Source organism: Rutidosis leptorrhynchoides, chromosome 2 (assembly GCF_046630445.1).
Source record: "Rutidosis leptorrhynchoides isolate AG116_Rl617_1_P2 chromosome 2, CSIRO_AGI_Rlap_v1, whole genome shotgun sequence".
Taxonomy (NCBI): Eukaryota; Viridiplantae; Streptophyta; class Magnoliopsida; order Asterales; family Asteraceae; genus Rutidosis; species Rutidosis leptorrhynchoides.
In genome coordinates, this window is record NC_092334.1 from 33,163,538 (window position 1) to 33,187,573 (window position 24,036).

Here is a 24,036-nt window from a genome sequence, read left to right on the forward strand (position 1 = left end):
ACAAGCTCTCCCAACTAACGATGCACGAGTTGTAGTCAACTTTTTAAAACGTCTTTTTGCAAGGTTTGGAACACCGAAAGCTTTAATAAGTGATCGGGGTACTCATTTCTGTAATAATCAACTTGAGAAAGTTCTTAAAAGATATGGAGTAACTCATAAAATCTCCACCGCATATCATCCACAAACAAGTGGACAAGTTGAAAACACCAACCGAGCTTTAAAACGTATTCTAGAGAAAACTGTAGGATCAAATCCGAAGGAATGGTCCATTAAATTGGAGGATGCACTCTGGGCTTTTAGAACAGCCTACAAAACTCCAATTGGAACCACACCTTTTAGACTTGTTTATGGAAAAGCATGTCATCTTCCAGTAGAAATTGAACACAAAGCATTTTGGGCTTTGAAGACATGTAATCTTGATTTACATGAAGCCGGACGTCTACGATTAAGTCAACTAAACGAATTAGAAGAATTAAGACATGAAGCATACGAAAATTCGTTAATCTATAAAGAAAGAACGAAGAAATGTCATGATAAAAGAATCAGAAGTTCAAAAGAATTTAAAGAAGGAGACAGAGTTCTTCTTTTCAATTCACGATTCAAGCTATTTCCTGGAAAATTGAAATCAAGATGGTCTGGACCATTCATAGTCAAAAGAGTTTTCCCATACGGAACGATAGAATTAATAAATTCAAATGGGATTGAATTTAAAGTTAATGGTCACAGAGTTAAACATTACATACATGGTCCGATGGAAGTCGACAACGAAGTTAATCACAATTTCGACACCACAGCTAACTAAGTGTGGGGAGAATCAAGTCTTTAAAGGATAATATGTATTTCTGTTAGAGTTAGATTGTCTGTTTTCGTGTAGTTCTCGAAAATGGAACACGTATGGTCTTTCCCTAGCAGACCCTAAAGAACTAGTCTTCTCCCCCCATTCTGAATTTTTATTTTTTTTAGGTTTCTACGAAATGAAGACTGCCTGTGAACTAAACCATGGTCTAATGCTACACGCTTTGATCACTAAACGTAATAATGACATACTACCGAGCGAATTAGTATCAGTAATCAGAGAAAGAATGGACGGAGTTAGAAAAGAATCCAGATGCGAAGATAATAAGTTACAATTTGGTAAAGGAAAATCAAAATCCGCAGCGAAAAGAAGAGCACGACACCTAGAAAGATGTCACAAATGCGGAAAATGGTCACATGGAGGTAAATGTTCAAATAATCAAACCTATTCAAATACCGAATTTGTTACTTTATGCAGAGACGGACCGTTCATATGTTTAGAAGAAAAGACACTGAATGCTCGAGGTTACGCCTATGCAGCCATGGAAAACCAATTAAACCGACTATCTTATGAATGGAATAGATCATATAACTAAGAAATCTATTTCACAGGTATGTCTGTACAGTTTTTATTTTTATTTTTATTTTTAACCTTTTGATAATAAACGCTAATTTGTTCGCTAAAAAGTATTAAATTGGTATTAAATAAAATTAGGTTTGGCGACCGAAATTATTGATATCATTCAAAAGTTTATTACATCACTGCGAAATTTAACGTTTATTCTTAAGGTATAAATATCTTTAATCAATCAACCCAAAATATTTCAAAAATTCGTCATGAGTTAAATTAGGTCTTGGAACCGAAATTACTTTACCGAAAAGAGGGGCGCATATTTTTGATAATATTTGATTGATTAAAGTGGGATAAAAAGACAAAAAGATTTTTAATTTTATTTTTACCATGTTTTTAAAATTAATATTTAAATCTTAAATTAATATTGTAAACTTTGTAAAAACAATATATTTAAAATTGTAAATATTTGAAAAATTAAAATAAGTTTGGTGTGAATTTATAATATGAATTTTTAAATTAAGTCTGGTGTGAATTTTTAAAATATGAATTTTTAATTTTATGCATTTCAAATTTTAAGTTTGGTGTGATTTTTTTTTATATATTAATTTTGAATTTTAGATTTAAGTTGTGTGAATTTAAAAACAAAAATTTACTTTATCTCATTAAGTTAAGAATATGATTTTTAAAATTCGTCGTAAGTTGAAGACTAGGTCTTTGAACCGAAATTGCTTTACCCGAGGGAGGGACGAGAACTTTTATTATCATTATTTTTAATCTTATTGAATTAGAGTATGCCAAAAACATTGAAAAAACCCAAAAATCTTAGCTTTTAAAACAATCGCTACAAAAAGACAAATTTTAAAATTTTGTCGAAGGACGGACTAGGACATCGATCCGAAACGACCTCGTCCTAAATAACAAGGGAAACAAAATTTTAAAATTAAGTACTTAATTGTTTTATAAGTTAAAGATTATATAAAAAAAAAAAAAAAAAAAAAAAAAAAAATAGAGCAAACTCCGCGACTCGCGGAGTTTGAAGTGCAAAACCTCCGCGACTCGCGGAGGGACCGAAAATCAGAAAAAAAATAAAAGAGCTGAACGATCAGTTTATGAAACACACCTCCACAACTAAAAAACTGCTGCGAAATACTGCCGAAAAAACCCGAAAAACACCCCCAAAAATCCCAATTTTTAACCGTTAATCACCAAATTTTTTGCTAAAATCATGTTGAGAAGGATGCTATCTAAGAATTACTCAAGAAAAATGGTAAATTTCTACACCTAAACACCATTTAATTCGAAATTAGGTGTTCTTGAGCTATTTTTTCCCCAATTTGATTTTGATGCTTTTTAGTGTAATTAGACTTAAATTGTTTATGTATTATGCTTGTATAACCTAGATTGATGCTGTTTAACATGATTAGAAGCCTTAAACTTCAAATTTTGAGTAATCTAGGGTTTGTGTTCTTGAGAAAATTTGGGGCTTTTTGATATAAACAGGTTATGGCCGATTTTTGTCATGAATTGTTGCTAAATTGAGTAGTGTAACATGTCTAGGTAATTAAATGATCCAAACTTTGAGCCTAAACATGATTTTGAGAATTAAAGTGGACTTTTTCAAGTCTAAAATTCATGAACTTGATTTTTGAAAGATAATGCCATTTGAGACTTGTTTATTTGCTAGTAATGATTATTTTGACATGTTATTTGAGTTGAATGCTTATGAACTTGGCAAAAATTTTCGTATATGCTTATTTGAAAAAGTGTAGATTTGATAAAAATGTGAAAATGAGCTTAAGTTTGATATAAATTGATAATGTCATTGTAATTATTTTGATTGATGATTTTGCTGACACTAATGCATATTTGGATGCACAAAATTTGTGTTTGATGTGTTTTGCATAATGAAAGGGGTGAATCTTCATCCCAAGCCCGCAATGCTCCTGCTGAGAATTTGGAACAACAGGAGGTAGATAACTACTACAAGCAGGATGTACCTCATCCAGTCATGACCTTTTCGGATATGCACTTGGAAGAATTGCACCCGAACCTGAGATTTGACAGACTTTGGATAGATTATCCAAAATATCAACGGAGTTTGCATACTCTTCACTCTAAGGTTGTTGAGGTACCGAGGGTCATAGAATGGGGACCCTTAGAAGCTGTAGAATTGGCCGGGCCAATTAGGGAATTACTTGTACAGAGGTATGGTAATTCTTCTTTTAATGACTGGATATGTTTATTCACCATACGCAGACCTGTATATAAAGTATGGTGTGAAGAGTTGTTATGTAGTATAGAGTTGAATGATCGGGTAGCTAGTTTAACCGATCGTTCTTTTATTAGATTTTTGTTAGGCGGTTCGATGCTCCACATGTCTTTACTGGACATGGCTCAGGCTTTACGTATATATACGCCTGAGGAGTTAGCGTCTGCCGATTGTAGAGGATTGATACTAAACGGTAGAAAGATAGATGAGAATTTTGATACACACGGTGTGTGGAGTCAAATGACAAGCCATCACCGTTTCAAAGGGGGAAACTACTCTTATTTGGATATAGATAGAGCCGAATTAAGAGTGATACATAGGTTTTTAGCTAATTCGATTACACAAAGGGGTAAAAACAAGGAAAAAGTAAATGAACAGGATTTGTTTTACCATATGTGTATTCGAGACCCACAGAGCGCTGTAAGTATACCATATTGTGTGGGTTATTATTTATCAGCTATGGTTCGGGGGATGCGACCACATAGCATAATAGGAGGTGGTATTTTTATTACTTTGATTGGTGAATATCTCGGTGTGGATATAAGTCGGGGGGGATTATTACTAGAAGAGCCGGAACCCCGCGATACTATAGGTTTAAATGTATACCATGGTGCAAAAGTTTGGAAGAGGCGAAATAACGCCGCAGTACGATACCATGGTAGACATCCACAGGTAGAGAGAAACCAGCAACAAGGTAATGTAGGAGGGGGGAATGAGATGCAAGAAATGCATAGGTTTATAGCTTCTCAGGAATACGAAAATGCTAGACAGAGAGCATTTGAAGATTGGCAAGTTCATCAGAACCAAATCATAGCTCATTTCCAACATATAGGTAGAAACTATATTCCTACACCGAAACCCGTCTTCCCTCCTTGGTCTATAGAGATGCAGCCACCATATCCTACGTATGACCCTGCCGAAGCATTCTATAGCACTTATGGTTATGCCTGGAACCCCTATTGGTACCAATATCATCCTTAGTTTACTTATTATTATTTTTTATTTTGTAATTTGTAATTATTGATACATTTAATATTTTTGTTAATATTGTAATCATTTTTATAATTATCTAACTTTTATTCTTAGATTTTAATAATTTTTGAACGTGGGGTAATATACCAAACTTCAAAAATATGTATATATGTTTGCAGTTTATCTTATGTACACAACAGGGTAAAACAACGCATTTTCAAAGACTGGCATTAAGTTCAGCAAAAGCAACTAATTTTGACGACAAGATGCAAAATATATGTGAAATAACAACAAGACGGAATGAACAAATGATGTGCACCATTTATCATTCAGCAAACAAACGCCAATATATTCGGAAACTTTGGTAAAAATTTAATCATTTTCACACTAATCACCCTCAATAATTTAAATTGTTACTAATTTCTTGCAAATGAGGGCATTGCAAGATCTTAAGTGTGGGAAGGGGTTAAATTCTTTCGGATTTTAAAAATTTTTATATTAAACACTTGGTTACCATTAAAAATACTAGTAAAACAGTAGTTGTATTAGAATCTAGTGCTCTCTGATAAAAAAGAACAGCCCTAGTCTTATATACTGACTACCCAATTCTAGTAAAAATTTTCAAAATTTTCAATTAAATGAATTCAAAATCATGTTTATACATATTTATGAACGATAAAACTAGGTTTTAACACCGAAATTATTGTTACCTCGGAAAGGACATAAATTGAGAAACAAACTAAAATGTTAAAATTCATTTAAAATGGAATAGAGGACGATAAAAAGGAAAATAAAAGCCAAGTGTGGGAAAATTTACCAAGTTATTTTAAACATATGTCAAATATATCTGTAACAAATAACTGAAAATACTTTTGCTTTGGACTAAACTAAACTGTTTTACCCGATGAAAGAAAAGAAAAGATGGATCTACACGATGAATCAATTCCATCATTAAAAGGAAGTAAAGTCTTCCGAAAAAGAAACGCGCTTCTTGATTTAGGTCATGAAGTTGTCGTCCAGACCAGCTGTAGGTTGACGAAAAATCTAGAAAAGTCATCACTAAAATCAGCAGGAAATCCACGGACCTCAGCATTAAACAGGGTCGCCAAGTGGTCAGATTTATCCTAACCATGAGAAGGATTTATCTCGTACAATGGGGGGGCACCATGCAAATTAGCTGGATAAGACTAATGAATCAGATCCCCAGAAAGGATAATCTCCTTAAAGATTAAAAATCAGCTTTTAAGACTGATATTACTCAATCCTAGAGATTGACCTTAAAGATTGAGAATTCAAACTCATGGAATTCAATGATATCTAAACTCGAGCTTAAACGAGAAAATATTTTGATCAAAATTACAAACCAATTTGTTTTCTGAAAACCCTATTTTCAATGCGTTCATTACCATTGAACGTAAAATCCTAGGAATTCACCTGGAATTCATTAGGTCACCTGAACTAAATCGGGTGTCAACCGTAAGAACGGTGGTTGCATAGCATGGTCAAAGACAGGACCTTGTGCCAGACCGAAAAATTATAAGGGTGAGCTTTACTATTGCTCCTACCAAGGATAGTAATTGCGTCCGACACGTTATAGACCATAATCAAAAGCATGTCACGGGACATTGCCTTAACAGTTGCTTGTTCAACGCTTTCCTTTACAACCGGACGGTAGTTTGCCGAAAGGTAATATACGGAACAAGTAAACTGGACGTGTTGCTTTCCAAATACAAGGTTAGCAAGTGGGTGACACAAAACAGCAAGTTTTGAGCTAAAATTTTCAAATCTAAAACCCACCAAACCCACAAAAATATTTTGCAAACACCGGTAAAGGGTTATTCCGGAAAACTTATCTATGGTAAAAACTAGATTTCAAAAGATCAAATGTTTTCATAAAGATCCAATTTCCTTAATGGATCTAAATTTTTATAGTCATGTGGGACTGTAAACCATATCGTTACTACCATTGTTTATACCGCCGTATAGAAATCACTGATGTACAAAGTGTGAAGAATAAAGAAGTGATTCTAGTATTTCAAGACGATATTGCTTGAGGATAAGCAACGCTCAAGTGTGGGAATATTTGATAATGCTAAAAACGAACATATATTTCATAGCATTATTCCTCAAGAAAGACAAGCTTTTAGTTGCAATTGTTCTATTTACAAGTGATATTCGTTTAAATAATAAAAGGTGAAGACAAAAGACAGATTCGACGAATTGAAGACGCAAACGACCAAAAAGCTCAAAAGTACAAAAGACAATCAAAAAGGTTCCAATTATTGATAAGAAACGTCTCGAAATCACAAGAGTACAAGATTCAAAACGTAAAGTACAAGATATTAAATTGTACGCGAGGACGTTCGAAAATCCGGAACCGGGACCAGAGTCAACTCTTAACGCTCGACGCAACGGACTAAAAATTACAAGTTAACTATATATATAAATATAATATAATATATAATTAATTATATTAATTATATATATATTATATATATATATTAAAAACCGTCGGCAGAGAAAACTCCAAGGACTGAGCTGTAATTTCTATCTCCGCGACTCGCGGAGTTTGAAGAGCATTTTGCCGCGAGTCGCGGAGCCCCAAAAATCAACTCTGGCTATAAAGCCAACCGAATTCTGATCAAAAATCATCATCTTTTCTTCCTCATTCATACGTAAAACTTATATATATATATATAATTTATATTTTAATTTTAATTTTAATTCTAATAATAAGGGTATGTTAGCGAATGTTGTAAGAGTATAAGTCGAAATTCTGTCCGTGTAACGCTACGCTATTTTTAATCATTGTAAGTTATGTTCAACCTTTTTATATTAATGTCTCGTAGCTAAGTTATTATTATGCTTATTTAAAACGAAGTAATCATGATGTTGGGCTAATTACTAAAATTGGGTAATTGGGCTTTGTACCATAATTGGGGTTTGGACAAAAGAACGACACTTGTGGAAATTAGACTATGGGCTATTAATGGGCTTTATATTTGTTTAACTAAATGAAAGTTTGTTAATGTTAATATAAAGATTTACAATTGGGCGTCCCTATAAATTACCATATACACTCGATCGGACACGATGGGCGGGGTATTTATATGTACGAATAATCGTTCATTTAACCGGACACGGGAATGGATTAATAGCCACTAGAATAATTAAAACAGGGGTGAAATTACATTCAAGGGTAATTGGTGTAATTGTTAACAAAGTAGTAAAACCTTGGTTTACACGCAGTCGATAACCTGGTGTATTCATTAAACAAAGTATTAAAACCTTGTTACAATTCGAATCCCCAATTAATTGGAATATTTAACTTCGGGTATAATAATAATTTGACAAGGACACTTGCAATTTATATTTATGACTGATGGACTGTTATGGACAAAAACCAGACGGACATATTAAATAATCCAGGACAAAGGACAATTAACCCATGGGCATAAAACTAAAATCAACACGTCAAACATCATGATTACGGAAGTTTAAATAAGCATAATTCTTTTATTTCATATTTAATTTCCTTTATTTTATATTTAATTGCACTTCTAATTATCGCACTTTTATTTATTGTTATTTAATCGCACTTTTAATTATCGTACTTTTTAATTATCACAATTTTATTTTATCGCACTTTTATTATTCGCAATTTCATTATCGTTATTTACTTTACGCTTTAAATTAAGTCTTTTATTTATTCAATATTTTACATTAGGTTTTAACTGCGACTAAAGTCTTAAAATCGACAAACCGGTCATTAAACGGTAAAAACCCCCCTTTATAATAATAATATTACTTATATATATATATTTGTATTTTTATAAAAGTAAACTAATATAGCGTTGAGTTTTGTTTAAAGATTTCCCTGTGGAACGAACCGGACTTACTAAAAACTACACTACTGTACGATTAGGTACACTGCCTATAAGTGTTGTAGCAAGGTTTAAGTATATCCATTCTATAAATAAATAAATATCTTGTGTAAAATTGTATCGTATTTAATAGTGTTTTCCTAGTAAAATATAAACTATTTTATATACTACCCCGCTGCACATCAATAACCTATCTAACGACAATAACGAATGTATAAGCATGCATAATCCTATATACTCGAACACTAGTCCGGGATACACTAATAATATATAAAAGTTAAGTTATGAGGGCTCACATATCAATATTGAGATTCAATATTGCAGGAAAAGTACGTAGACGCAACGGGGATGATAAACACTAGTTTGACTCACGAGCAATACTCCCGAACCATACCCATAACCTCCATAGCTATAACCCATAATTTCCTTAGCTCTATCCTGCTCGAAAAACAATTTCGAAATTACTCGGACAGCACTCCGTCGAATATTTTATGTATACGAATAATATATTGAAATAATACGGAGTAAATATATATATATATATATATATATATATATATATATGTAAATCGATTGAGAGAGTTTAGAGAAAAATATTTTCAAGTTTCTATGAAATACTGAAACCTATTGAATTCTATTTATAATAGATTTTTGAATTATTAAAGTGAATTATTAAAGTATGAATTATTAAAGTGAATTATTAAAGTATGAATTATTAAAGTGAATTATTAAAGTATGAATTATTAAAGTGAATTATTAAAGTATGAATTATTAAAGTGAATTATTAAAGTTAAAGTAAAGTAAAAATAAAGTAAAGGTAAAGTTTAAGTATAGTAAAAGTATAAAACTATGTACGTATAATACGCGTATAAATATATATAATATTAATTTAAATCGTTATATATATTTAATAAAATAAAATATAAATATCGTTATCTTTATCATACTGGTTAAGTAATGAGTTGTCAAAAGTGGTTCTAGATATTTATAAAAGTTATATACGTTTTAATAATAAAGTTCTTTTTAAACTGAAAACGTTTTTGTACGTTTGAAAATAAATCAAATAAATATGATAATTTTGTTTTCCAAAACTAAATATATTTAAGATCCATTTTGTTTAAAGGTTAAAATAATGGAAATCGTTATATCATAAAACGTTTTAGAAAAGTATAATCATATATATTCATAATAGGTTTCAAGTTTTTAAATTACAGTCTGTTGGTGAAGCATGGGATAAAGTTCAAAGGTTAAATAAACGTATGAAATCATCTTAATGAAAAATGTCGAGTTACTTAACTTGTCGATATCCAACATCTAAGTTATTTACACTCAATGTTCTTACTTATAAATCACTTTACCATTTTCCGAATGTTGTCAAAAAAATAGATTTGTTAAATCACAATGGACCTTATAATATGGACCCGTAATCATATCACAATGTATCTGATAAATCAATCATTTGATATTATCTTCTAATTCCATCGATAAACATATTGAAACAAATACATTCGTGTAAAGTATTATACGTTTAATACTTTATTAATATTCTCAAGTTATAATATATATATATATATATATATATATATATATATATATATATATATATATATATATATATATATATATATATATATATATATATATACATAATGGTTCGTGAATCGTCGGAATTTGGTCGAGGTTATAATGAATGTATGAACACCGTTTAAAATTCTTGAGATTTAACTTAACAAATTTTGCTTATCGTGTCGGAATAATATAAAGATAAAGTTTAAATTTGGTTGGAAATTTTCGGGTTGTCACAAATAAAACAACTTTTTATTATTATTATTATTAGCAATATTATTTTATCAAATAACTATTAGTTATATAAAACCATATTTACTACATATAACATAACTATATTAATACTTTTATATTAAATATTAACTAGTGGAGGACCCGCGAATTCGCGGGGCTATGTGAGTGTTTGTAAAGAAATAATGTTTATGATTATTGTATTTAATGTAAGTAGTTATGTTAGTTGTTCTGTATCCAATGTATGTTCTTAAAATTTAAAAACCAACCATATATGTCTGTAAAAAACTTTAAAAGTTGAACATAGTATAAAATACTTAAACAGTTATAATGTGTGGTTGCACAATCAGACCACGTTTATTGAGTATTGTAGCATGAGTATTGCGTGTTAGTAGTGATAATATGTGGTTGCACAATCAGACCACGTTTATTGAGTATTGTAGCATGAGTATTGTTTCAGTAGTGATAATTTCCTTTGACATGTTAGTTGAAGACCCGCGATTTCGCGAGGCTTTGTGAGTGTTTAATGAAGAGTAATGTTTAAAATGATTGTATTACACTAATGTATTAGCATTAACTTTCACAAAACATGTATATATAGAAACTAATATTAAAAATTTAACAATGTAGACGAAAAAAGAAAATGAAATCACACATTTGGTCTAGTTGAAGGCTTGCGAATTCGCGGGTTTTTTTTAGGAATGAATCTCCATTGACTTGTTAAAATCATTATTTTATGTTATACAGTATTTAACTTGATTCAATTACCGTAGTAGTGTTACATGATTTATAATCAATGTAGGTTTTTTGAAATTAAAACAATACATATAATATAAAATAAAATTTAAAGGCTAACACTACAAAAAAAGTTTACTTTGTAGTTAAAACTTTAGTCTAGTTTTTCACAAATTATTCCATGATTGTAATTGTTTAACATGTTTATGAATTGCATACATAGCGAAAGTTATTTGTTATTTTAGCAGTATACTCTGAAGCTCCTTATAAGTAATAACGTGTAATTTATATGTCTGCATGAATTTTAAGAATAAACATGATTAGAACAATCTATGATAAAACTATATTACATGTTTGAACTATCAAATACTTTAAAAGGGTTTTAAAAAGGATGTAATATGAATGTTAGCTAATTAGACCACCCCCAAAGGAGCGTCAATTTACCCCGTTAGTCCCTGTTGGCACTAACTGACGAAAACTGACAGCCATTAACGGGGCGTCAATTTTCGTCAGTTAGGGGCGTTAGTCGAGCCCTCAACGTAAATTTTTTTCGTCAGTTTGCATATTCCACCAATCAATGATTTTTCATATTTAATTAATATATATTTTTTTATAATCAATTTATTTTTCCTACCCAATTTCCAATCAGATTTTACCACATCACCATACCCAATATTTAACACAAAAAACTGACACATATGGTTATAAAATGTCAGAAACTGACAATGCCAAATCACAGTCGGATTGCACTTTTTTGGCCAAAAAGTGTCAAACCGCCTGTGACGTCACAGTCACAGTTGAAAATGGTCTTAGTTGATGTTAAATAACGTGTATTCATGTAAGTAGAGTGATAATAGGCTAATAGGTTAATGTATACAGATTTTAACAACGCTGAAAGCAGTATATGATTGAGAAAACTAAAGTATCAGTGTGTAAGAAATTAAAGACAAAATTAAATGAATAAATTTTACATGAAATAATTATATCCAGTGATTTATTGAGTTGTATGTATTGTGCTAACTTGTATTAAAGACTCACATAAAGCTATTTCAATATCCGAAGCGCTTCTTGCAAGTACCAAATGACTTAAACAACCTATAAATGAATATTTGTGCTTTGATTATGCAGTTAAAACGATTAAAGACCATAAACTACATAATAAAATTAGTCATTCAGGTAATGTATACCAATTTTTTGCAAGAAAGATTATAGGAAAATATAAACAACGGTCAAAAGTTGCAAGAAAAATCATCTTAATAATTAGTCTTGTTACCAATATTACGAATGTATAAGCAATAAAGAATAATAAACATACATTGCAATAATAACAACCTACGGAGTATAATTTATGAACCGTCTACTATTTGTATTTGAGCATTGGCAAAAAAAATGTGAGCTATGACCGTGTAGAGTTTTTGATAAGTTAAATAAACTAAAATCTCTCAGTCATGCAAGACTTATAAATTATGAAGACATGAACTCTACCCTGAAAATTTATAGGATGTTCGAACCTTCTCAGATTGGACAGTTGTGATGCCATTATTGTCGATTAGAGGATTAGTACCTACTGTTGACATAATGTGCACGTCATAACACAAAGCTATACTACTGCTTATATACAAGCCTACGGGATCACACATAATGAGCACTTAGATATCCGGTTATATATATATATATATATATATATATATATATATATATATATATATATATATATATATATATATATATATATATATATATATATATTGTATATGCATATTTATAATCACCAGATAAAGAAAAATGATACGGGACGTTATTAACTAGTTGAGTTAATTATTTATTAATTAATAAATATGAATTATTAATTCTTAAATAAAATAATAATTAATTGTTAATTGTTAATTATTAATTATGAGTTATAGTCCAAATCAAATATTCCTTTAGATTAGTCTTAAAGGAATTTCTTTGGGAGTAAGTTATTAAGAATATTTATTCCATATATATCTTAATAATTTAAAACCTAAAAATGATATTATAAGTATATAATGTGTTGTTCGTGGTTGTGGTTGTAGCCGCAGAAAAACACACACAAATCGTTTCTCTCTTTTCAATTGTACGCAAAATAAAACCATAGACTTTTCCTCAATATGTTGGCAAAAGAAAAGAAGAATTAATAACTCTCCTAGTTGTTTGGTGTGGACCATTGAAGAAAATAATAAAAGGGTTTTGTTTTTCCAAAACAATTATATATAAATATAAATTCAAGGTGAAAGTTCTTTTTGGTTCTGTGACTTAGCCGTCAAAACAAAAGGGAGTTTTGTTTTGTGACTTGACTTCAAGACAAAAGGAATCGAATTTATTTAATTTGGTGATTAAAGATCTAGCAGTCTCCGGTGTTTGCTTGACGTGCTCTGTAGACTATCTGTAGAGGTGTTCTACTTTGGACACTTGTTTCAATCCACTCATGACCATCGCTTGCGAAAAGGTATATCTAAACTCCACTTTGTGAATTATATATTTGACAATTATTAGTGGTGTAATTGGATTTTGTGGGAACCGTTAAATCGTGTGAATGTTTAATTGAAAGTTTATAATAAAATAAATGATATTTATTTTAATGTTAATAAAGATAAAGATGTTTATTTTCATGTTCCGCTGCGTTTATAAAATTTAAAAGTACACACGATTTTCCATCAGTGGTATCAGAGCCGCTTTTACACCATCTTAATTGTCGCGTGATTTTCTTTAGATTTAGCTTTGTGGTGTATTGGTGAAAGTCAAAACCTTTTTGGTTTTTAAAGTCAACTCGGTTGATCTAGACTTAACCTCATGACGAACAAATATAATTGAAAGAATATCACTACTTTAAATTGTAGATTTAATTATTATGGCTTGAATATTTATTATAATTATTGATTGTTGTATTCCATGGTTGTACACATGCATTGTAACCATGGACAAGTCATATGTAGATTTTTAATAATGTAGTTATTAAAATTGTGATTGCATACATAGCCCGTAATGCCCCGACCTATGTGTTTGATTATATCTGAATGTTATGATTGTTGGTCATGGCGATTTTAAGCCATGTTGGTTATTGATTTATTGAAAGGCCATTTTGAAGCCAAAGTTGTATTATATTTATTTTTCATTTTCATAGTATTGTATTTAAGTTTATTTCAATTTGTAAAAGTACTAGTTTACTTGTATTTTTAAATTTAAATAAATGTAACAAGATGAAGATTGAAGATAAAGATGCAACGTGGAGTTTGACTTAGAAGATGGCGAACAGGTCAAGTTGACAATGATGGCGTTTGTCAAGTTTTCACTTGATTCTTGAATTAAGTGGGAGCTACGATATTACCCTTAGTTTGACCTCATGATCCCATGTCGGCTCATGGGATCAAGCATAGGATTTTTGGGCTAGGCTATGTATGTGTGTATGCGTGGTTGTGTTTTATTTTACGCATTTATATTTAATTGTTGATTATAATATATATGCAAAATGTTTTTTTGATGAAAACATCAAATAAAACTAGTAATGAGTTTCAAATATTAAAATTGATGATTTTAAAAAGTTAAACTCTAACGAGTTTAAAGTTAAATGTTTTTTTGAAACTCAAATAATATATATGAGCGACATCTTTTAAAACTATTTTAAAACGATACAAGTTTGTGTATTTGTTATTTTTCATACTAGAAATTAAATAACAAACTGCACGCATAATACACGATCGACATATATAATTGGTTAAATTGATTTTTAACAAAAGGTGTAATGAATACTGTGTGCATGCATTATTCGTTAACACAAATTTTTTAAAATACCCGTCAAATTTAAGTCATGCCATCCAATGTGCTTGCAAACACTCCTCGTTATTTTTCTGATTTAGTGAGACTAGGCTGAATTATAGCCACGAGGTGGATTTTTCGATCTAGTGAGACTAGCGTGAATTTCCACTGTTTCCAAATTGGACGACTTAATCGTATTCACGGTGAGACATGAGTTCGAGGCAAGGATGGGACAAACATGCCAATAGATAATAATGGTTTGTTGGACTACACATATCTCAAGGTCCCATAAAGATCTAAGAGTTGCACTTGTAATGCAATTGGTACCCGCTACCTACCAATAGACTCCATAACTGCTAGCTGATCAACAGATGTAGCTATGGAACCTCTATGTGGATCTTAGGCTTTCGTAAATTAATTGTTTTTAAAAATATTATAAAAACTTGGGTAGTTAATTTATTAAAGCTTAATATCGAAAATACTAAATTGAATCTTACATCTGTTGTAGATGTCAAATAATCAAAACGTAAACCAAAACACACTTCCTTCTTTGTTGAAGAAGGATAAACTCAATGTTCAAACTTCCTAGACTGACAATGCAACCTGAGAACTGTTTCTCAAGCCTGAATGTAAGTTGAACAAAATTAGAACCCTTATCCAATCCTCATGTTTGCACAGCTCCTACTGCTCAGCAAAATGCTTATCGAAAGTTGTTTGATGAGTAGGAAAAGTAGGATAAAAGGGTGAAAAATAATAAGCCGAATACTTTGTGAAAGGAAAATGGCAAATCACTTGCCATGGAAATTATTCCACATTCCAAGAAAGAAAGCCCAACAAAAGACGCCGAATGTTTCCATTGTGGAAAGGTTGACAATTGGAGAAGGAAGTTCTCCTATCTACCAATCTGAGCTGAGAAAAGGCAATGCTGGTAAGACTAGCAAAATTAGGTATATTTCATATACAGTTATATACTTTTTCTAGTGATTCCTGGATTTTTGTTAACCGGTTGTGGCCTTCACACCTGTAACAATATGAAAGGAATGAGAAGAATTAATAGACTGAAGAAAGGCACAATAGAGTTGCGAGTGAGCAATGGTAATCAAGCTTCGATTGAAGCCATTGGTCACTATGAGCTTAATCTTCCAAGTGGTCTTATTGTTTTATTGAAACAATGTTATTATGCTCCTAGTATTAGGAGCGATATGATTTGAAAGATGCTGGTTTTGAACTTGCTACGCACTTTGATATTTCAATTTCTAAGGATAATATTTTTTATCTTAATGCCTATCCAAGTGATGGTATTTTTGAAATTTATATGCATGGTGTGATTTCAAATGAGAATTCTATGTATACCTGTACCGCCAAACAATTCAAGCAACGCTTGAATAAGGCCTAGCTACGACATTGTCATCTTGGTCATATAAACAACGCATTTCAAAACTCCATTCTTATGGACTTTTGGAATCAAATGGTTTTGAGTCATTTGATGTATGAGAGTAATGTTTATGTAAAAGGATGACAAAAGCTCATTTCTCCAACTTAGGTGAAAGAGCTACATATCTTTTAGGACTAATACATATTGATGTATGTGGTCCTTTAGAACAATGTCTAGAAATGGTAAGTCTTACTTCGTTACAATAACCGATGGTTATAGTAGATATGGTTATGTTTTAATTGCTGAAACATAAACATGAAGTTTTTGAAATGTTCAAAAGTCTTTCAAAATGAAGTAAAGAGTCACGTTGGAAATATCATTAAATCACTTCACTCTGATGGATGAACTGAGTATATGAGTCAAGATTTTTTGGACCACCTGTAGAATTGTGGGATTGTCTTACAATTCACTTCATCTCACACACCACTACTCAATAGTGAGTCTGAATGGAGGAATCAAACTTTACTTGATATGGTTTGATCTATGATGAGTCTGACTACTCTACCATCGTCTTTTTGGGGTTATGCATTAGAGTCTGCTGCAAGCATACTCAATATGGTTCCAACCAAGAAGGTAGAAAAAGACACCATATGAAGTATGGCATGGGAAGATTCTCAAGTTGTCTTATTTGAAATTCTGGGATTGTGAAGTGTATGTGAAGCATGGCACTTCAAACAAATTAAAACCCTGAATTATTAAATTTCACTTTATGGGATACCCAGAGGAAACAATGGGTTACTACTTTTACTACAAAGCTGAAAACAAAGTATTTTCTGCTCGGTCTACTGAATTCTTAAAAAGGAGATCTTCTCTTATAAGAATTTAGTGGGAGTAAAGTAGATCTTGAAGAAATTCAAGAACCACAAAGTAACATACCTTCTATAAGCACTAGTAATCCACACGTTAAATCTGAGCACACTGTTGGTAAGCTAGAACGTGTTGCACCTGCACTTCATAAATCTAGTAGAACTCCTCACTGGCTTAAGAGGTATGATGAACCCTCTAGCTACCATGAGGGCATGTCAGATTCTAAATCTGATAAATGACGAGATGCTATGAATACAGAGATGCAGTCCATGAAGGATAATCAAGTATGTGATTTGATTGATCTTACACCCAATTGTAAGACAATGGGTGTAAATGAGTCTTCAAAGAGAAAACTAGCATGGACGGTAATGTAAACACTTTTAAATCTTGATTCATGGCAAAAGGTTATGATGAAACTTTTCCACCGATCGTGAGCTTTATAAATTAGGATACTTATTGCCATAGCTACTTTTCATGATTATGAAGTATGGTAAATGGATATCATAATCTCTTTTCTAAATGGCGACCTAAGCGAGGACGTATATATGGTTCAGCCGAAAGGATCTATATATCCTAAGCATCCTATTAAAGCATGCAAGCTTCTAAAATCCATATATGGATTAAAGCAAGCATTCAGGAGCTAGAATCTTTGGATTGATGAGGATATCAAAGAGTTTGGTTTTTCTCAAAAACAAGATGAGCTATGTGTTTACATTAAATCTAGTGGGAGCAAAGTAGTCTTCTTGATCTTGTATGTTGATGACATACTTCTTATTGGAAATAACCTTTCAACTTGCAAGATGTCAAGTCTTGGCTTGAAAACGTTTTTCCATAAAGGATCATGGAGAAGCTACTTATATACTTGGAATCATGATCTATAGAAATAGATTTAAATAGCTTATTATTTTGAATTAATATACATATCTTAACTTGCAGAGATTTAGCATGCATTACTCCAACCTTGGAGCATTGCCTGTGCAAAAGGGCATAACCTTGAGAAAGTCTCAAAGTCTTATCACATATGATGAGATAAGATGAACGAAATGTATCCCATATGTTTCGGCTATAGGATCCATTATGTATGCCATGTTATGTACTAAAATGATGTCTCGTTATTTTTGAGTTTGACGAGTCATTATCAACAAAATCTAGGTTAAGAACATTGGATTATTGTTAAGAACATTCTTAAGTATTTATAGAGTACTAAAGATATGTTCTTGGTTTACGATTGCTTGGAAAAGGAGTTAAGTATTAACCATAATACATATGCTAGTTTCCAAACTGATCGAGATGATTCTCGATCTCAGTCAGGTTGTGTCTTTGTCATGATGGACGAGACAGTTAATTGGAAGAGCTCAAAGTAGAGCATTGTTGCACATTCTACAACAAAAGAAGAATACATTGTTACCTGAGATGCTGCTCAGAAAGTTTTCTGGATAAGGAAGTTTATTGTTGAACTCAGAGTAGTACACAACAATAAATCTTCTATAAAGATGTATTGTGCTAGTTTGATTGTTATAACACTTCCGAAAGAATCACATATACATAAAAGTATCCGACACATTCTTCAAAAGTTTGACTACATTCGTGAAATCATTGTGGGGAATGAAATTAGTATTCTTAAGGTTCATACAGATGATGTCGTGGCTGACCCGTTCACGAAGCCCTTGATGCACAGCCAGCATGATGATCATGCTAGTAATATTGGACTTCGTTAAACTACTAATCTTTTTCGTTTGTAATTTAGTATTTGGATATCTTTGGAACATTAAACAGTTTTATCTAAATGAATTGAGATACTCGGTATGGTCGTTTTCATATATATTACTGTGTTCTATATTATCATGTTTAATCCATGAATAATTGTTGATTATTCTAAATCTCCATAATCGGTCATGTTATGGGAGTAACATGAATTAAGATTATTATGAAATTTGGTTTTATTCACTGATGGTGAATAGTTAACTAGCTGAGGCCAAAATTCATATGTATTCATTAATGATGAATATTGGAATGACCCAATCATGAGATGTCACTACATGGATCGTCGTCAATAGTGAATCTCATAATGGTTATGTCTTTGTGTCCTTAGACCTGAGATGTATATGTTGGTTTTCGATTGTATGACATATTATACTTTGATATGGTTAAACGCTGTCCTGAACAAGGTAGTTATAAAGGTCATCATTGGGTATGATGTGAAGTACATGATGAACGCATATAATCAAAATGGGATTTATTCCTCTATGTGAGAGTATGATACCACTGGGCCCCTCGATGAAAATGGATGGATATTTACACGGCCGTGTCCAAACTATATTGATTGATGATCAATATTTAACTTGGTGATCACATTCAAATTTTCTATATCGAGAAACAAAATTGGTTGACAAATGAGAATGACTAGATCCATGTCTCAAGTCAACCTGGTATCGGCAATAAAAGGACAATAGACACTCAATCATTAAATTATCTAGTAATAATGATAATTCGTTTAGGTGAAACAAACACTTGTGTATTTTCGGGGGCATTGATGTGTTGCTAGACGCCAATATATGTCTGTATAGTTTTCTAGATGTTATGTCATGCACAAGTGGGAGTTTGTTGACATAATGTGCACGTCATAACACAAAGCTATACTACTGCTTATATACAAGCTTACGGAGTCACACATAATGAGCACTTAGATATCCGGTTATATATATATACAATATATATATATATATATATATATATATATATATATATATATATATATATATATATATATATATATATATATATATATATATATATATATATATATATATATATATATATATATATATATATATTGTATATGCATATTTATAATCACCAGATAAAGAGAAATGATACGGGACGTTATTAACTAGTTGAGTTAATTATTTATTAATTAATAAATATGAATTATTAATTCTTAAATAAAATAATAATTAATTGTTAATTATTAATTATGAGTTATAGTCCAAATCAAATATTCCTTTAGATTAGTCTTAAAGGAATTTCTTTGGGAGTAAGTTATTAAGAATATTTATTCCATATATATCTTAATAATTTAAAACTTAAAAATAATATTATAAGTATATAATATGTGTTGTTCGTGGTTGTGGTTGTAGCCGCAGAAAAACACACACAAATCGTTTCTCTCTTTTCAATTGTACGCAAAATAAAACCATAGACTTTTCCTCAATATGTTGGCAAAAGAAAAGAAGAATTAATAACTCTCCTAGTTGTTTGGTGTGGACCATTGAAGGAAATAATAAAAGGGTTTTGTTTTTCCAAAACAATTATATATAAATATAAATTCAAGGTAAAAGTTCTTTTTGGTTCTGTGACTTAGCCGTCAAAACAAAAGGGAGTTTTGTTTTGTGACTTGACTTCAAGACAAAAGGAATCGAATTTATTTAATTTGGTGATTAAAGATCTAGCAGTCTCCGGTGTTTGCTTGACGTGCTCTGTGAACTATCTGTAGAGGTGTTCTACTTTGGACACTTGTTTCAATCCACTCATGACCATCGCTTGCGAAAAGGTATATCTAAACTCCACTTTGTGAATTATATATTTGACAATTATTAGTGGTGTAATTGGATTTTGTGGGAACCGTTAAATCGTGTGAATGTTTAATTGAAAGTTTATAATAAAATAAATAATATTTATTTTAATGTTAATAAAGATAAAGATGTTTATTTTCATGTTCCGCTGCGTTTATAAAATTTAAAAGTACACATGATTTTCCATCACCTACAAAATGTGTTAGCTGATAAATGGATTTGACAACATCAAATTCAACGGACAGAAAATGATTCAAAACTGGATAATTTAATTAACGTGGTTGATAGAACCTTATGACTAAGGGTTTATTCATTAAAAAAGTTAAAATTATATTGTGAAATATAAAGCATAAAGAGAATCAAAAAAATCACGACTGATTTGAAGCAAGCATATTATTGTTCTCTACTATCACAAATATATTAACAAAGGTAGAAGATACGATAAATATGTAAATGAAACAAGAAAGCTAGAAGATTTAATCACCTCAATGTTATTTTCGAATCCTAAACCTCGATAATTCAAAATATTGGTAGTACTTACCGTTGAATTAGACAACTGGCATATTTTGAAATTAGACCGGCAACGACTTGATCTTCTTTATTTCATCAACCAATATTCGTGTTCAAAACAAATACAAATCACAAAAGGAAAATCAGAGAAAATGTTGTTTAATAACGGAGCTTGTATTTATTGGAAACTTAAATCAAAGATTTGTACCAAATATAATGTGATACATTAATCATGCAACCCATCTGTTTTTCTATTACTTTTGAGTTGTTACTCAAAACCGTCCACTATACCAGCTTATAGTTAAAACAGACTGAAAATTAATAGAAATACAAAACCTTAAAAGTGGAGTGAACCCTTCTTCAACCATCTTCATCAGTTAACTTTAAAACACACATGTAGATATTGTCTAACAATTCAACCCGACCTCTAACCTTTATTCATATTTACTGTTTGTTTCTGACCCAAGTAAATGAGACGAATACTGAATTAACCCGTTAAAAAGCAATAGGGTTGGGTAGATATTGCCACCTCAAAAATGCATGAATAGGGAAGTTATTATGTCAATGTGATTCTTGTTCAAATCATTAAACTATTAGATAGTCATCTTTCATCTCACAGAACATGTTGAGTGTCAAAAAATGTACCTATGGGACAAATATTAGCCTTCATGACCAAAACGTCTCTTTTTTATTGAAGATCTAAAATAGCCCTGCCAATTCACTAATCAACCTATTAATCATTAGCACCCTCATGAGTCATGACCCAAACTATAAATTCTAAACAAACACACATAAACAAAAGACACTAACATAGAACATATGAAATCAGCCACAATATAGTTAAAAAGGCACTAACATAGAACATAAAAGACGTAATATACTTAAACAAAAGGCACCAATCAAAGGCACTAACTTAACATAGAACATATAAGGGCACTAATCAAATTTGTGAGTAATATAGTTAAATGCTTATAATCAAATGACTCAAAGACGTTGATAATCACCCAAAATATATTTTTAATGCAAAGAAGCTCAAAAATCAGAATATTGAAATATCATAACTTCTGTAAAATTATTTGACACATCAAATATTTACTCGTATAGTGGTATTAAATTTAATAAAAGTTTTTACAGGTCAACCACACCCAAGGCATCGAGAATGACATTTTGACTGACCTGACCCATTTAGCTAACTTGTCGGACCCGCCCATTTTGACACCTCTAGAAACCGGTGTATCTAATATAATGAAGAAATGGCCAGAAACAGATATACAATGACATATTCAATGCTTTGTTTTCTAAAACCAGATCAATACACCGACCCTTCTCTCTAAGCATATTAGCAACTGTGGCAGCTGCGCCTTTGGATAAAGTGAGAAAACAATGTTTTCGATTTCAAGAGAAATTTACGACAACCCATGAATATGTATGTATATCTAATAAAATATGAATCAGTATATTATACCTTCCAACTCCACCAAAAACTTCATGGAAAGAACTTCGGCACATCCTCAATAGGCTCAGTTGATAAGTCAACTAACTCCAACTCTTTCTTGATCTCTTCCATGGGTATTTTCCCCATCTTTTTACCTACAAAGTTCAGCAAGTCATTTATTTACCTTGAATGAAGATTCAGGTAATTTATAGAGACTTGGATTTCTAATAAATTAAAAGCAATATAAAGATGATAAAATTAAAAACATAAAGAAACATGGTATTTCCTACAAAATGGGAATGTAATGTATTTCGTATATCAGACCCAATCTCTTTACGTAACCCACTAACCACTCATTTAGCCCCTGATTACTAAATTACATACGGAGTACATAAAAGTGGTATAAAAAGTTCTTATTCTACACAGTTTTTTCATCATATATATAAGACGTATATAAAGAGTATAAGGCTTTACCCCTTATCTTCTATTGAATCGGCTTTTCTCCATGCTTAATCACTCTAATCGTGGTAAGCCATGCTATCTCATCTTTTTCATTACTCCGATAATCTGGTTCCTATAAATTCCAATCTATATGCATTGACACGTTACCAAAACCAAAATCATATAAAAGAATCGTATGGCAATTTGGGTTTGCAATGGGTTAGTTCAAAGCAACTACATGGGAACAAACACAAATGACCTATATCGACCTTTATACCCCACCATTAGTCATTAGAAGTAAAGTTTTTAGCACATATTGTCCCTTAAATGGTTAGAGAGAACATTACACCTGTGTAGAGTGTAAAAACTTCCTCCATTCAATTGAGCCAATATATTAGTCTTTGGTATAGTTCCAGTACGATCAAGCTGCTGCATTAGAAGTACCCTACAACCTGCATTCAAAGACTGAAAATCCAGTTCAAAAATTATTATCACAATTCATCGAGTTCAAACTCACAAATTGCAGTTTCATTCACATTCTCTACAAAAGTAAACATGGTACATACCATTAAACAACATAAGCTACAACTAAAAAAAAATCATAGGCTAACATACTTTCACAGATTGTAAACGTGCAGCTGACTGGCGATAAGCCAAGATCATAAGCAAGAACACATTCTTTATAAGTATCATTGAAAGTAGAGATTGCTTGGATATGTAATGGTTATTATAGGGTCGATAAACACTTAAGTAATTTCTTATTTCAAAGTGTTCATGAAGTAACAGGTAGAGTTTAGTCTAAAAGTATTCTAAGGTAGATAGACCGTGCATTCCTTCCCATTAAACTGCTACATTTATCTTTCAATTTAGTTTACGAAAGATGTCAACTGTCTATAAATCAATATAAATGACAAAGAATAAAGGGGTGATTGATGATTTTTTACATACCTTTTGTCTCTATTCGGGTGTGTTAAAGCCATTCAAGTAAGGTTCTCATTAGCCATGATGTTTTTAGCTTAGTCCCATTAAACAC